Here is a 17341-nt window from a genome sequence, read left to right as displayed (position 1 = left end):
GGAACGTGACCCCCAGTTGTGTTCTGGTAAAGCGGTCTCATTTCGGAGTGTCCATTTGAGACGTGGCAAGCATTGAATGTATATGACTGTTTTAGCCTGACATTTCGTATACATCTAGAAGGTTTCTATCTCTATGATATATATATATGTAAACATATGCATATGGTAATAGGCTGATTTTAAGTTAGAAGTTATCCTGATATTGTGTATCGGCTAAGGGCCGAAGTCCAGGTCAGGGTAGTTAGAAGTTAACCTGATATTGTGTATCGGCTAAGGGCCGAAGTCCAGGTCAGGGTAGTTAGAAGTTAACCTGATATTGTGTATCGGCTAAGGGCCGAAGTCCAGGTCAGGGTAGTTAGAAGTTATCCTGATATTGTGTATCGGCTAAGGGCCGAAGTCCAGGTCAGGGTAGTTGGGAGTTAACCTGATATTGTGTATCGGCTAAGGGCCGAAGTCCAGGTCAGGGTAGTTAGAAGTTATCCTGATATTGTGTATCGGCTAAGGGCCGAAGTCCAGGTCAGGGTAGTTAGAAGTTAACCTGATATTGTGTATCGGCTAAGGGCCGAAGTCCAGGTCAGGGTAGTTGGGAGTTAACCTGATATTGTGTATTGGCTATGAGGGCCGAAGTCCAGGTCAGGGTACTTGGGAGTTATAGGTAGTTATTCCATTTCTTGGATAACAGTGAAATGGGAAACTGGGTTTCCGTAGATACCGACCAGGGGTCGATGGGAAAGGTCATTAGGACCATGGCCTTAGAGTGTATGGGTAACAGGGTTACCAGATAAATGGGGCAGACCAGGGAGTTTGCATTCGAAGATTAAATGCTCTGGGAGCATAGTCTTTGGGCTACACAGCCAATTAAAGTGTTCTGTAGTTGGACAGCTAATAATCCTAGTTGTAGGATAAGATAAGATAGGATATGACAGATTTTTGTAAAGTGTATGAAACAGATTTGGCAAGAACAAACTTAAAATCAGTTGCAGAAATATAGAAGCAGGAGAGTATGAAGTTGAATGAGTATTATGATAAATGAGTTGAAACAAGTATAAACAATAATGTGTTGAATTGTTTCATGAGAAAGCACAGCAATCTTGTATTCAATAGTAGAATGTAAGGATGCTCATTGCCCTTTAATTCTGAAAAAAAAAAAAAAAAAAAAAAAAACAGGCTCTGTGTCTTTGATATAAAAAGAGGAAGTAGTTTATAAGCTGGGAGTTTGTAGCACGGAGGAAAAGATTGTTTCTTTATATGATAAATGAACGGCATATGATATTTTTTGGGGTTATTCTGTATTAAATTAAACTAAGATGAAAAATAATATGTTGCCCTTTAAACCAGGAATCTTTGTTTAGACATTAAGGGTTACCGCAATTAACATGACCATTGAACCCTATTGGCACTGAGCCAAAAGTTTTAAAATAGAATAACGTTTTAAATTATTATGGTATATTAAGTGGTATTTCAGGGGCACCCTCCGTAACCAAAGAGGAACCTCTGATAAGATTTTTGAAATTCGGGACAAAGTTTTAGAGGATATTTGTTTGAAAGATAAAATTACATTACTTCCTGTCATTATGGGTGTATAAAAAGTGACCTACTACAAATAGTGTAAAGACAGGACATTAGAGCAAAGAATTGCAACCACCCCCTCTACCCCCAGATAGACAGGAAATAAGGTATACAGCTAACCTGTGTCCGCATGTCCCATCAGAAGCAGTCCCAAAGGTTTACAGAAGGAATAACGGTAACAGGGGTGAGAGTGGTTTCCTGCCTGGCTTCAAAGGAAAAGGGGAAGTCATTTAAAAAAAAAAAAAAAAAAAAAAAGTAATGTTTGTGTTGAGTTAAAATGTCAGTGTTCAGTTTCAGATGAAGTGCCCATTAATCCAGTATGTAGCATATGTCTCTTGCCAGCTTGACCTAGTGATAAAAGGATCCTCAAGCTGTGTGCGGGCCACAGCCTGCAAAAGAGCTTCTGGATAAAACAGGTGCAATGTTTTTAAGCCAGTTTACTTCCAGTACAGGAGCAGGCATTAGAGGGGGAGGGGAAAAAATGTTTGTTAAATATCCCCCCATGACTGTTTTTGAGCTGATGATGGCAGAATCTGAATTGTTGAGCCCTGCCAAAAAGGCTCCTCTCTGGAGCCCTGATGAGACCCTTTATGTAGATGTATCATGTTTGTAAACAGAGGAGGGTAAGCCTGTAACTGGGTATGCAGTAGTAACAGCAATAAATAAACAAAAAGAATGCAGAGGCATTAAATCTAAAGTTCTAAGCACAAGCAGCTGATGGTTTTGGCAAAGGCCTGTGAATTTTAAAGAGTTAACATTCACATTGACATGATTTTGGTCATATTTTTGAAAGCTTGTAGCTTTTTGACCTCAGCTGATAAGCCAAGAAAAAGCATGCAGATATAATAGAGACTGTTCTTAGTCTTCCAGTGTTTCACCAAGGTGGCCATTTATTAAAAAACCAAGGCACATGCAAGAGAGGACACAGAAGAAGCTGCAGGAAACGCAAGGGCCGACAGAGCAGCGAAGAAGGCTGCACTGGAACAGGTCCCTATCCGGGTACTGACACTCCTAGGAAAGCAACCAACTCCTGTAAGTATGGCAATCTTGATATCATTGCAGAAAAAGCCCCCTCACTGGAGCGTGAGAAGTGGCGGAAGAAAGGTGCAACACAGGATGTAACTGGTTGCTGGAGGATGGAGGAGCATTTCTGTCTGATCTCAGGCCCTGTACCCGAGGGTGGCAGCCGCAGCTCACGGATCGTGTCATATCTCAAAGACTCTAATGACCACCTTGGTAATACAACACTGGTTAGCACCAGGTTTTCCTGGAGTAGCTGCAAAATATACTGCTTCTTGTCTTACCTGTGCTAGGTACAATGTTGGTAGAGCTGTAAGCACCCCATAAAAGCACCACCTAAGTCAGACTGTCCTTTCCAAGGAGTTCAAATAGATTACATTGATTTCCCACAGTCTGGTCCCTATGCACATGTTTTAGTTTTGTATAGACATGTTTCAGGATGGCCTAAGGCCTGGCCAGTCTCTAGGGGTAAAGTACAAACCACAGGAAAAAGGCTTTTGCCCCAGGTAATGTGCAGGTATAGAATCCCAGAAACTATGGAAAGTGACAGGGGTACTCACTTTAAAGGAAGGGTTCTACAAGAGATCCTATCCACACTAAATATAGAGAAAGCCTTTTACACTCCATATCACTCACAGAGTAGCGGAAAGGTACAAAAGGTTGTATGGTAAAAAAAAAAAAAACAAGTTGAGTAAAATAATAGCAGAAACAGGTAGATTGTTTTACGTTTTTTTCCTTTGTCAGGAACACTCCCAAGAGAGGTGTGGGTACCTGAAGCAGGTCTCTATTTACCACAGAAATTGCAAGCTGCACACTCAGATCTCACTAGATGTGTTGCAGCGCTTTAAAAGCAATTGACAAAAATGCATAATAGTGTGTTTTCATTCCTACCAGATCCAAATGAGGATACTAAGTCATAAAGTAAGGCTACTAAGAGTGCAATTGGTTACACCAACATCCCTCAAGGTAGAAGGGATACATGGATTCACGCCAGTCATTGAAAAAAGGTGGTACAATGATTTTCTTTAAATTTTTGATATGTATGGAAATGTTGGGTATAATGAAGGGGCAGGACAATAAAAGAGACAGACAACCTAAGGCCCAATGTACTGTTAAGTTTAAATACCAGGTAGCCAGGAAGTCAGGGTACTCAGGGTGCTAGATATGTCCACAATTACACCCAGAGTCCCAGACTATACCTGTGCTAGTAAACCCACTTGCATTAGAGGATCTAAATCAGACAGAGTTTTCAAAATCCTATAGAAACATTACCAGTGCACAAAAGGACATGTTAATTCCCCCAAAAGTCGCAGGTTTCAAGAATCCTACAGTGTGTATGGAGTTCTATGGAAATAAAACTGATGTAGGGAGGGTGGACTGTTCACAAGCACTGATAAACATATCCTGCCTGCAGCTGACTGTGAACAGCCCATGAAATGAAACTTGCATGCATTACAGAAATGAAACTGTTAAACATAAAATATGAGCCATATTGAATGACAATATGGACATTTCTCACCTAGGAGAAGCCCTCAGGTTTCTGTTGTTCAGACAGAAACTGGGGTATTATGCAGAAAAGTTATTAATACCCATTTTCACCCCAGGGTGGTCACATTCAGGGTTGGGAATCTATTGTGTCTGGGGCAATAAGGCCCATAGTTTACTTTCTCAGTGTGTCACAGGAACAGGTACCACAACCTCTTTATTTCCAATAGTGTCCGCCCATCTTAATGAACACAGTCTTTTGGAGGTTTTGCTTTATCTCCTAAAATAATGAAAGTGGTGTATTTATATTGATGTTTATGATAATTATGATCTCTAGTTATCTGTTGAATTAAAATAATTATGTGCTTGGTTGATAAGGTTACCAAGGCCAAGGAGACAACCTATTTCAACTCTATACGGAAATGAGAAGTGATTGATGATGCTGAGTATGCTGTAATGAGAAATCTGTCACCTCAAACCCCCATGTATGAAGTAATCTCCGCCTCAGAACCTTACCAAGACTCGGACACCCCCCACTGAGGTTTGCCCTCTGGGCCAGTGTTCCAAGCGTAAGGGGCTGCTCCCTTGGAGGGATCTGATAAGCGGAATAGGTAGTTAGTGATCAATAAATTCTCAAGAGGGGGGAGATGTCGTGGCATACCTATCTCGCATTTTCTGGATACCTTATTGGCCTTTACAGGATGCCTTGACTGGCATTTAGAATGGTTATCTTAAACAAAATGTCTTTCGAGTTAATCTCATTTTACTTTGATTTCTTTACATGTGTCACTGAGCTTGCAAAGGCTAAGAATATATCAGATGAACGAAACAGTGGAAATTCCCTATCTCTCAGAATATCAACTCTGTCTGGACAGCTGACCACAAAGCCAATAATATCTTCTAAAAAGCCCCTTTGGAACTTTTATTGTGTGTCACCAAGAAATTTCCCTTTATGACAGAGAATCACGATCTAGATTGACATAATGCTTACTATAATTAGTTGTTAACTTTGATTGGATAAAAGATGTTAATAACAACCCATTTCTGTACGTCAGATTGTAATGACAAACCCATATTTGAGTATATATAAACTCCAGCAATGTTGTAATAAATCAGGTCACTATGATTCAGCCATCTTGAGTCTTGTCTGATCTCATTATATATATAGCTATATATTGTCTGATTTGGTATCACTGACTAACAGGTAACAGGTATTTTGTACCTGAGGAAAAATTCCACAACAATATATATATATATATATATATGAATATATGTGTATGTATATATGTATATATATATATATATATGTATGTGTGTGTATATATACATATACATATATACTGTATATATATATTTTTCATTATTTATATACCTTTTGTCATTTAGTGTATGTATTTTTTATGTTTGTCCCATTATTTGTGATGTTGCAGCATCCGATTGCCTATACATTCCTCCAGGGTCTTACCTTCAGGTAGGTCCGTTTTCACATTCATTTTAGAGGGTATAAATCCTTTTGGATCTGTTCACCTTTTTAACAATTTTTTTTATATTTGTGGCTTCTTCACTATCATCTTTGCTGCTTATCTATTGGTATGTTGTCATGACCACTTAATTCTCCCTGGTCCTGTTTGTGTAACCATATGGATGCATTTAGCAGCAGGTAGTGATCTTATGGAAGTGTATTTATATATTTATATTTTTATTGTCTCCCGAGTATTTTTGTTCCTGTTTTTCCTCATTTCGGGTGGTTTATGGGCAAACTGCCAGTATCCAATATGGCGGTTTAGCCTATTTAAACCCCTGACCTCGCACAGTGCCGCCTAGGACCAATCCCCAGAGGACGTGAGTTATCAGGAAACATTTAGTGGTTTATCCTGACGGCGCGAGAGTTCGTATTGGTCCCTGGTGTTTAGATGGATCCTCAGCGTTGGCTCTCCACCATACTGCCGGGTGACCCACGAACCGAGGAGGAATGTTCTGCAGGAACGCTGCATGTCATTGTTTGTTCCGCTGACATACAAAGTTTTTACATGTGAGTGCATCCCTTTTTATTTATTAAAGTTATACATTGGTAATGCACTATGGGAGTGTTTCCCCTTTTTATTTCCATGGTTATACACTGGATATCCCTGTGACCTATGATTGGTTGTCCCCGGAGAGAGTGACCTATGCTCCTGCCTGGCCATTCCACTACATTGGAGGATCTCTCTTTCATATGAGCGTTCAGCCACCTATAATCTAGTGGCAAGAGCTATTTGGTAAGGAGCCATCTCTTACTATATTGTCTGGTGGATTCATTTCTACTCCTGGGCACACCTGATCTTCATCTTTCTTCATTTGTTTGGAGCTTTTCCTTTCCTGGGAATCTGTTTCAGCCAATACCTTACTTTTTGGACTTCAGTGTTAATTTTTTGGACTGTATATGTTAACATCATACTTTGATTCAGTATAAGTGTTTGTCATTCATAATTTAGCGCTACACCATTCTGTTTTTATTATGTATATGTGTATGTATATATGTATATATGTATATATATATATATATATGTGTGTGTGTGTGTGTGTGTGTATATACATCTATATATATATATATATATAATGTATATACGTATACCCCTAACCCAGAATCTGCATAGTGGGGTTACCCTGACATGGCAGAGTCAGGTCACCCTAAACTACACTACGGTCACCCCGACATGGCAGAGTTCGGTCACCCTGACATGGCAGAGTCAGGTCACCCTAAACTACACTACGGTCACCCTGACATGGCAGAGTCAGGTCACCCTAAACTACACTACGGTCACCCTGACATGGCAGAGTCAGGTCACCCTAAACTACACTACGGTCACCCTGACATGGCAGAGTCAGGTCACCTAAACTACACTACGATCACCCTGACATGGCAGAGTCAGGTCACCCTAAACTACACTACGGTCACCCTGACACTTAAAGGTATCCCTACAAAAACTAGATTATTGAATCTAACTATAGTGGTATATAGTACCCTAACTACACTGCATATCCCTTTCCTCACACTAAAAGAACAGCTCCATACAGCAGAAGATAATTGCAAAATGACACTGGAGCTTTACAAGCAGCAGGAGAAACACAAATGCTTCCACTCTCTTCCACAGCCTCTGTATTACAGTGCTAGAGGTTTGGCGGGGCTATGTTATATACTGGGGGGCGTATTCACTCCTGTTTGGCCTCTGGACCCCGTAGTCACTCCAATCACATTCCTAGCAGACTCCTGCCCCCTCAATTGGCTTTTACTGATATTTCTGGGCCAATCACAGGCTTTTAAAGCCCAGTTCCTGTCCCATTGCATTATGGGCGGTTCTGGTGACCGAATTCCAAACTTTTACTGCAAAAAGTTCCGAATTCGGCCGAATATTCGAACACCCAATGTGCGGGTCGAACCAATGGTCGACCCGAACCTTTCGATCATCCCTAATTATTAGGGATGATCGAACTTTTGAAAAGTTTGGTTCGACCAGAACACCCGAATTTCCCGAAAGTTCGGTTCGGATTCCAGAACCCCATTGAAATTAATGGGACCCGAACTTCTGGAATCAAAAAACACCATTTTGAAGCCCTAAAACCCAAATAAATGCCCCTAAAAAGTGCCTAGGGTTCTGGGTCATGCCCCAGGGACTATTAATCACACAAAAAAAAGTTCTTAACAATTGTCGTTTTTGATAGAGAGACAATTATTGAAAAAATTATTGAAAAAAATCTTTGGATTTAGTGTCTGGGGGGTCTAAAAAGTGTACTTGTCAAGTTTCAGCTCTGTAGCATGTCCAGAACCAGAAAAAAAAAGATAATTTTTCTTAGAATTTGGGCGTTTTTGTTTCAGGCGTTTATTGGGCGTTTTTTTGGCGTCTTTGGAGGCAGGCATGACATCTGAACTTCTGTATAGGGAATATATATATATAGGGAACATATATTTATATATGTATATAAATATATGTGTGTATGTGTATATATATATATATACACATATATATATATATATATTGTGTGTATATATATGTATATTTACACATACACACATATATTTATACACACATATATATATATATATATATATATATATATACATACAGTGCCTTGCGAAAGTATTCGGCCCCCTTGAACTTTGTGACCTTTTGCCACATTTCAGGCTTCAAACATAAAGATATAAAACTGTCATTTTTTGTGAAGAATCAACAAGTGGGACACATGAATGAAGTGGAACGAAATTTATTGGATATTTCAAACTTTGTTAACAAATAAAAAAATGAAAAATTGGGCGTGCAAAATTATTCAGCCCCTTTACTTTCAGTGCAGCAAACTCTCTCCAGAAGTTCAGTGAGGATCTCTGAATGATCCAATGTTGACCTAAATGACTAATGATGATAATAGAATCCACCTGTGTGTAATCAAGTCTCCGTATAAATGCACCTGCACTGTGATAGTCTCAGAGGTCAATTTAAAGCGCAGAGAGCATCATGAAGAACAAGGAACACACCAGGCAGGTCCGAGATACTGTTGTGGAGAAGTTTAAAGCCGGATTTGGATACAAAAAGATTTCCCAAGCTTTAAACATCCCAAGGAGCACTGTGAAAGCGATAATATTGAAATGGAAGGAGTATCAGACCACTGCAAATCTACGAAGACCTGGCCATCCCTCTAAACATTCAGCTCATACAAGGAGAAGACTGATCAGAGATGCAGCCAAATCTGGCCTTTATGGAAGAGTGGCAAGAAGAAAGCCATTTCTTAAAGATATCCATAAAAACTGTAGTTTAAAGTTTGCCACAAGCCACCTGGGAGACACACCAAACATGTGGAAGAAGGTGCTCTGGTCAGATGAAATGAAAATCAAACTTTTTGGCAACAATGCAAAACGTTATGTTTGGCGTAAAAGCAACACAGCTCATCACCCTGAACACACCATTCCCACTGTCAAACATGGTGGTGGCAGCATCATGGTTTGGGCCTGCTTTTCTTCAGCAGGGACAGGGAAGATGGTTAAAATTGATGGGAAGATGGATGGAGCCAAATACAGGACCATTCTGGAAGAAAACCTGATGGAGTCTGCAAAAGACCTGAGACTGGGACGGAGATATGTCTTCCAACAAGGCAATAAACCAAAACATGAAGCAAAATCTACAATGGAATGGTTCACAAATAAACATATCCAGGTGTTAGAATGGCTAAGTCAAAGTCCAGACCAGAATCCAATCGAGAATCTGTGGAAAGAACTGAAAACTGCTGTTCACAAACGCTCTCCATTCAACCTCACTGAGCTTGAGCTGTTTTGCAAGGAGGAATGGGCAAAAATTTCAGTCTCTCGATGTGCAAAACTGATAGAGACATACCGCAAGCGACTTACAGCTGTAATCGCAGCAAAAGGTGGCGCTACAAAGTATTAACTTAAAGGGGCTGAATAAGTTTGCACGCCCAATTTTTCAGTTTTTTATTTGTTAACCACTTAAGCCCCGGAGGATTTGGCTGCTAAAGGACCAGGGGTTTTTTTGCGAATTTTTACTGCGCGACTTTAACGGACAATTGCGCGGTCGTGCGACGCTGTACCTAAACGAATTTGACGTCCTTTTTTTCCCACAAACAGAGCTTTCTTTTGGTGGTATTTGATCACCTGTGCGATTTTTTGATCACGCGCTATAAACAAAAAAAGAGCGTAAATTTTGCAAAAATAACAATATTTTTCACATTTTTTTATATGAAATTCCCCCAAAAAAAAAGTAAAAATCAAAATTTTTTAACATTTTTCGGCCAATTTGTTTTATGCTACCTATGTTTGGTAAAAAAAATCGCAAAAAGCGTATTTTGATTGGTTTGCGCAAAAGTTATCGCGTTTACTAACAAAGGGAAAGATTTTTGTCATTTTTGGTGTTTTTTTTTTTAACGAGTAATGGCGGCGATCTGCGATTTTTTTTTCGGTACTGCGACATTGCGGCGGACAGATCGGACCCTTGACTGACATTTTTGACACTTTTGGGGGTACCAGTGACATTACTGCAGTAATCAGTGCTATACATATGCACTGTTACTGCAAAAATGACACTGGCAGGGAAGGGGTTAACTTTATTGGACAGGGAGGGGTTAAGTGTGTCCTAGGGGCGTGCTTTCTACTGTGCAGGGACATTCCTATTGGTGTAAAAGCAAAGATCAACCGTTCTACATAGTAGAACGGTCAGATCTTCACTTTTACACAGGGAGAACTGACAGGCAGCTTGTTTACACAAGCTGCTCTGTCTTTCTCCCTTCACAGGAGCGATCGCAGTGTGACTGGCGGACATCGAGTCCGCCGGTCACACGCACTGACTTGCCTGTGAACGAGCCGCGGCGGGCGCGCGCCTCGGCGGGCTCGCGCCCGCCCGCGATAGGCTCGCAAGTCAGTGACAGGCGAGTGACGTACCGATACGTTACTCTGCCTGGCCGGGGCTGACCGCCGCAGTATATAGTCGTGCGGCGGTCGGCAACCGGTTAAAAAAGTTTGAAATATCCAATAAATTTTGTTCCACTTCATGATTGTGTCCCACTTGTTGTTGATTCTTCACAAAAAATTACAGTTTTATATCTTTATGTTTGAAGCCTGAAATGTGGCAAAAGGTCGCAAAGTTCAAGGGGGCCGAATACTTTCGCAAGGCACTATATATATATATATATATATATATATATATATACCCCTATACAGCAGTTCAGATGTCATGCCTGCCTCAAAAGACGCACAAAAAACGCCCAATAAACACCTGAAACAAAAACGCCCAGGTGTGAAAGGAGGGTAACACCATCCCTGCGCTACTGAAATTCTAAGAAAAATGATATTTTTTTCTGGTTCTGGACATGCTACAGAGCTGAAGCTTCACAGGTACACTTTTTAGACCCCCCCCCCCCCCCCAGACACAAAATCCAAAAATAATCTCTTTTTTTGTTTTTTCAATAATTTTTCCAATAATTGGCTCTCTATCAAAAATGACAATTTTTAAGAACTTTTTTTTGTGTGATTAATAGTCCCTGGGTCATGACCCAGAACCCTAGGCACTTTTTAGGTGCATTTATTGGGTTTTAGGGCTTCAAACTTGTGTTTTTTTATTCCATATATATATATATATACACACATATATTTATATATATATATATATATATATATATATCAAAAACAAAAACTTTTAAGAACTTTTTTTGTGTGATTAATAGTCCCTGGGGCATGACCCAGAACCCTAGGCACTTTTTAGGGGCATTTATTGGATTTTAGGGCTTCAAAATTGTGTTTTTTTATTCCATATATATATATATATATATATATATACACACATATATTTATATATATATATATCTCTATCAAAAACGACAATTTTTAAGAACTTTTTTTTGTGTGATTAATAGTCCCTGGGGCATGACCCAGAACCCTAGGCACTTTTTAGGGGCATTTATTGGGTTTTAGGGCTTCAAAATTGTGTTTTTTGATTCCATAGTGGGATCACCCTGGCATAGCAGAGTCAGCTCACCCTAAACTACACTACGGTCACCCTGACACCTAAAACTTTCCCTACAAAAACTAGATTTTTGAATCTAACTATAGTGGTATATAGTACCCTAACTACACTGCATATCCCTTTCCTCACACTAATAATTTCAAAATGACACTGGAGCAACACAAATGCTTCCACTCTCTTCCACAGCCCCTGTATTACAGTGCTGAGGTTTTGTCAGGGCTATGTTATATACTGGGGGGCGTATTCACTCCTCATTGGGCTCTGGACCCCGTAGTCACTCCAATCACATTTTAGTGATGTTTCTGGGCCAATCATGGGCTTTTAAAGCCCAGTTCCTGTCCCATTGCATTTTGGGCGGTTCTGGTGGCCGAATTCTGAACTTTTACCGCAAAAAGTTAGGAATTCGGACGAATTTCGAACAGCCAATATTCGATCATCCCTACTAATTATCATTGTCCACCAGTGAGTAGTTATAGGAGGGGTCCCTTCATTGCAGTTTTAGCAGAGGTATCTGCAGCTAGCATACTTCTCCCATGCAAGGAGTGAGTATGCTCTATGGTTCTAAGAAGTGGGATTTATCTTTTCTATGAATAGTGCAGGACAAACTGAAAAATGGGGTACTTTGACATAGTGGTGGGCTTAAGCACAATATGGCCATGTGGTGTGACCAAATCCCCATATTTACTTAATAAGAGCAGGTGTTTTTAAGTAGCCTTTGCAAGATTTAAAAGGAACCCTTTTTTTGTGTATGTGTGCGCTATTATATGGTTCAATTTGTATATTGGTCTTTATAGCAGCACCAACCTTAGAATTGTGTGTTTAGGGTGTGCCCCCCAATATCTTTTTGTTACTACATTGATTCTCCACTTCCACAGGTCCCACAGGTACGGGTTATATATTTTCACATTGGTCCAAGTTGGACCAATGTAACTATGCAATAAAAACCATACCTGAAGAGGTGCGCATGCGCGTCGACTCCAATATGGACGTCTGAACCCGGAGCTCCACGCCACCTCAGCCACTAAAGCCTGCATAAGTGAGCAGACAAGGTCGGGAGCGGCTCACCCACTATAGATAGCGGTACCGGAACGCCTTCTCCACCTCCCCAGATGCCTGGGATCCTGCCAGACGGGACCTCACGCCGCAATTAGATTCCTGCCCACGGATGCCTGAGGCCTCCAAGATGGCGGCGCCGGACTCACGAGGAGGAATAACAGCGGGGGAGACTGACTCCATTGCAGATCAAGATCAAGCTGCACTGCTGTCAGAGAAATGGCCATGCTGCAACTGGCAACTCCGCCAGTACTTCCAATGGCCGCAATGGACTCAGGCCATAGACTCATTGTCAGTGAAATGGCTGTGCTGCAACTGGCAAATTTGCCAGTACTTCCCATGGCTGCAATGGACTCAGGCCATAGACTAATTCACTGGCCTATAAAAGGACTCTGCTCAGCCCATCTGATTGCTGGATTGTCTTCAGCTCTTCCTGTTTCCTGTGTATTGCTACTTCCTGGATTCCAGTTTGACCCGGCTTGTTTCTGACCTGTCTGCTCTCTCTCCTGGCTTCGACCCACGGCTTCGTCTGACCCTTCGATCCTGCTCCAGTGTTTGACCCTCGGCTTGTGTGACCATCCTTGCTCTCTTGTCCTCTGCCTGACTTCCAGTGTACCGATCCCGGCTTGCTCAACGGACTTGCTTCTGCTCAATCCCCTTGTCTTGGCGACCTGTTTGGACTGATACCTGTGTATGACCCTCGGCCTGGCTTTTACCTGCACATTGCTTGATTCCCTGGAGGCCCTGCAAGTTGTTCCAGGATATCCTTGTGAACCTTTACCTGCACTCCACAAGCATCCAGTGCTCCTTGGGACGCGTCACCTCCTGTCCCACTTCCAGGGGTGATTCGCACCGAGCTGCAAGGGAAGCCCTCTCAGCATTTCGGCCTCTACCAAGAAGTGATCTGACAGTACAATCCAGCCATGTCAGAGGCCGACAGAGGTGCTTCCCAGCTCGAGGCTCTTTGTCAGCAAGTCTCCTCTTTAACACAGGCGGTCCAGAGACTGCAGGACGGTTATTTTCAACTAGAGGGTCGAGTGTTGAACCTAGCTGGCGCACCCTCTCCTTCCGACCCCAATCAAACGCCCGCTAGCTCCGGGGGCACCTCCACTCAGCAAGGACCAGCCGGCCCTGCGCAGGCAGCCATGGTTTTCCCACCTGAACCCAGGGTACCTACACCCGAACGCTTCCGTGGGGAACGGAGAAGGTTCAGATCCTTTAAGAATGCATGTCTCTTGTATTTAGCCCTTCAGCCCAGAACCTTCTCTTCAGAGACTGTCAAAGTAGGATTCATAATTTCTCTGTTGTCAGAAGAACCCCAGACCTGGGCCCATAACCTCCTTGAGCAAAAGAGCCCCTCATTGAACTCTGTAGACTCCTTCTTCCAGGCCATGGCCCAGTTATATGAGGACCCCCAACGGACTGTTACGGCTGAATCAGCCCTACATGCCTTACAACAAAATAAACGTCCTGTAGAGGACTATACCATTGACTTCCGCAGATGGGCTGCGGATACAGACTGGAATGAGCCAGCACTCAAGTACCAGTACCGTCACGGATTGTCTGAAGCCCTTAAGGACGAGTTAGCTCGGGTAGAAACCCCTACGTCTTTGGAAGGTCTAATCTCACTGGCAATCCAACTGGACAGGCGCCTGCGGGAGAGACGCTCAGAGCGCCTTCAAGGGGCCCGACCTACCTGGGTTCTCCCGAAAGTCCCACTTGCTGCTTCACCCCATCCTGGGCCTTCTGTCTCCGGGGGATCAGAAGGAGAACCCATGCAGACTGGTCTAATCCGTTCTGCCTTGACCCCCGAGGAAAGACAACGTCGCCGTCAAGCTAACCTCTGCCTTTATTGTGGGGAATCTGGCCACTTCCTACGCAATTGTCCTGTGAGACCCAGTAAGTCCTATTCACGGCCTCTGCTGAACTGTCAAGTCGCTGGGTCATCCCCTACTCATCTTATTCTCCCTGTCTCGCTACAGGTAGCAGAAAAGAAGATTCGGCTTCTGGCGATAGTTGATTCTGGGGCATGTAGTTGCTTTCTGGACCGTTCTTTAGCTCAAAGACTGTGTGTCCCCATGCAAGCTAAGGAACAGCGACTCCATATTCTTCTGGCTGATGGTTCTTTGCCCAGTTCCGGGCCTGTTACTGAAGAGACGTGCCCCATCTTCACCACGACAGATTCTCTTCACCAGGAATTCCTCCGATTTGACGTCCTTTCCTCACCAATGTTTCCCATTATTTTAGGACTTCCCTGGCTACAGGCCCACAACCCACAGATTGATTGGGTTAAGAGAAGGATCTCCTTCACGTCTAATTACTGCCTGAACCATTGTTTCCTACCTGGATCTGATACTTCTGCTGCTTGCCTGGCCGTCCAACCAGTACATGATCTCCCGGAAAATGTCCCAGCAGTTTATGAGGAATTCATGGACGTATTTGATAAGAAAAAGGCTGAAGCTCTGCCTCCTCACAGGCCTTATGATTGCCCTGTAGAACTTCTGCCTGGAGCCGAGATTCCTTTCGGAAGGATATTCCCGTTATCTGAGAAGGAGCTGGAAACCCTCCGGATTTATATTAACGAAAATTTGGAAAAGGGTTTTATCCGCCCCTCCTCCTCACCAGCAGGGGCCGGGATATTCTTTGTTGAAAAAAAGGATGGCACACTAAGACCTTGTGTAGATTACCGGGAGCTTAATAAAATTACTATTAAAAACCGGTATCCTCTACCTCTTATCCCAGAACTGTTTCAACGTTTCCGGGCAGCTCGGATCTTTACCAAATTGGATCTCCGTGGAGCTTACAACCTTGTTCGCATTAGGAAAGGAGATGAGTGGAAGACGGCGTTCAGAACGCGGTTTGGCCATTTTGAATACCTGGTCATGCCTTTCGGGCTGTGTAACGCCCCTGCTACCTTCCAACATCTAGTTAATGACATTTTTAGGGAATTCCTGGATCTCTTTCTGATTGTCTACCTAGATGACATACTCATTTTTTCCTCCACTCTGGAACTCCACCGGACCCATGTTAAAAAGGTACTATTTACTTTAAGGAAACACGGACTTTATGTGAAACCAGAGAAATGCGAATTCGAGAAAGACTCCATTCAATTCCTGGGTCTCATTATCTCAACAAATGGCATTTCCATGGATCCACAGAAAGTGCAGTCAATTCTCGATTGGCCAGCCCCCTGTGATAAGAAAGGAGTTCAACGCTTTGTGGGGTTTGCTAACTTCTATCGGAGGTTCGTGAAGGGGTTCTCTATGATTATCTCCCCCATTACCCAATTGACCCGCCAACAGGTCCGTTTCCATTGGTCACAGGAAGCTCAAACGACCTTTGACAAACTGAAGACGTTGTTCACCTCAGCACCTATTCTCCAGCATCCTGATCCAACCCTACCTTATGTGCTTGAAGTGGATGCTTCAGAAATAGCCACTGGAGCAATCTTATCTCAAAGACAAGGCCCGAAGACTCTTCTGCACCCTGTGGCTTTCTTTTCCCGGAAGATGACACCTCCGGAGAGAAACTATGACGTAGGGGATCGGGAACTCTTGGCCATCAAATGTGCCTTGGAAGAGTGGAGATACTTGCTTGAAGGGGCTACTCATCCCATTTTAATATTCACAGACCACAAAAACCTGGAATACCTCAGGACAGCAAGACGCCTGAGACCCCGTCAAGCTCGATGGGCCTTGTTCTTTTCCCGGTTTAATTTTCATCTTACTTACAGGCCAGGGTCCAAGAACGGAAAAGCAGACGCCTTGTCCAGAATGTTTCCAGATACCCCAAACACAGCCGAACCTAACACCATCCTCTCGGCTCAAAATTTTTTGCTTATTCAAACGGATCTGCAATCAGCAATTAAGCAAGCCTCAGTTCAATGTCTCGAGCCTGGGACCTCTTCCTTGGAAAAACGCGGGGGATTCTTGTGGTTCCAAGAAAGGATTTTTGTTCCTTCACAGATCAGACTACAGGTCCTAAAGACTTTGCATGATCACAAGCTTGCCGGGCACTTCGGGGTCAGGAAGACATGTGAACTCATTCAGCGCCACTTTTGGTGGCCCAATTTAGTTCGGGACTGTAAATCCTATGTGGGTTCTTGTATTACGTGTCAGCGTAACAAGGGGGCTAAGACCAAGTCCTGGGGCCTGTTAAGGCCATTGCCCATCCCGGAACAGCCCTGGAAGCAACTTTCCATGGATTTTATAGTGGAATTACCACCTTCAGAAGGTTTCACTACTGTCCTGGTGGTGGTGGACCGTCTCTCGAAGATGGCGCACTTTTTGCCTATGATTGGCACACCTTCTGCCGTGGAAACAGCTAACATGTTTATTAAAGAAGTGGTCAGGCTACACGGTCTCCCGGACAGTATAGTATCGGACAGAGGCGTCCAATTCACTTCCAAATTCTGGAAAGAGCTTTGCAAATCCTTGTCCATTAAGATATGCCTATCATCAGCCTACCACCCGCAGAGTAATGGTCAAACGGAAAGGACCAACCAGACCCTTGAACAATACTTACGTTGCTTTTGCACTTGCTCCCAAGATAACTGGGTCTCTTTACTTCCGTGCGCGGAATTCGCGTATAATAACGCCCTGCATTCTGCAACCAACCAGACCCCGTTCTGGGTGAATTACGGGTTCCATCCTTCTTTTTTGCCCAGTGCTTTCTCAGAAACATCAGTTCCTGCAGTGCAAGACCGGATA

Source organism: Pelophylax lessonae (assembly GCF_965119305.1).
Source record: "Pelophylax lessonae genome assembly, chromosome: 5".
Taxonomy (NCBI): Eukaryota; Metazoa; Chordata; class Amphibia; order Anura; family Ranidae; genus Pelophylax; species Pelophylax lessonae.
The sequence above is the reverse complement of the archived record's forward strand: the minus strand, read 5'-3'. Positions refer to the sequence as shown.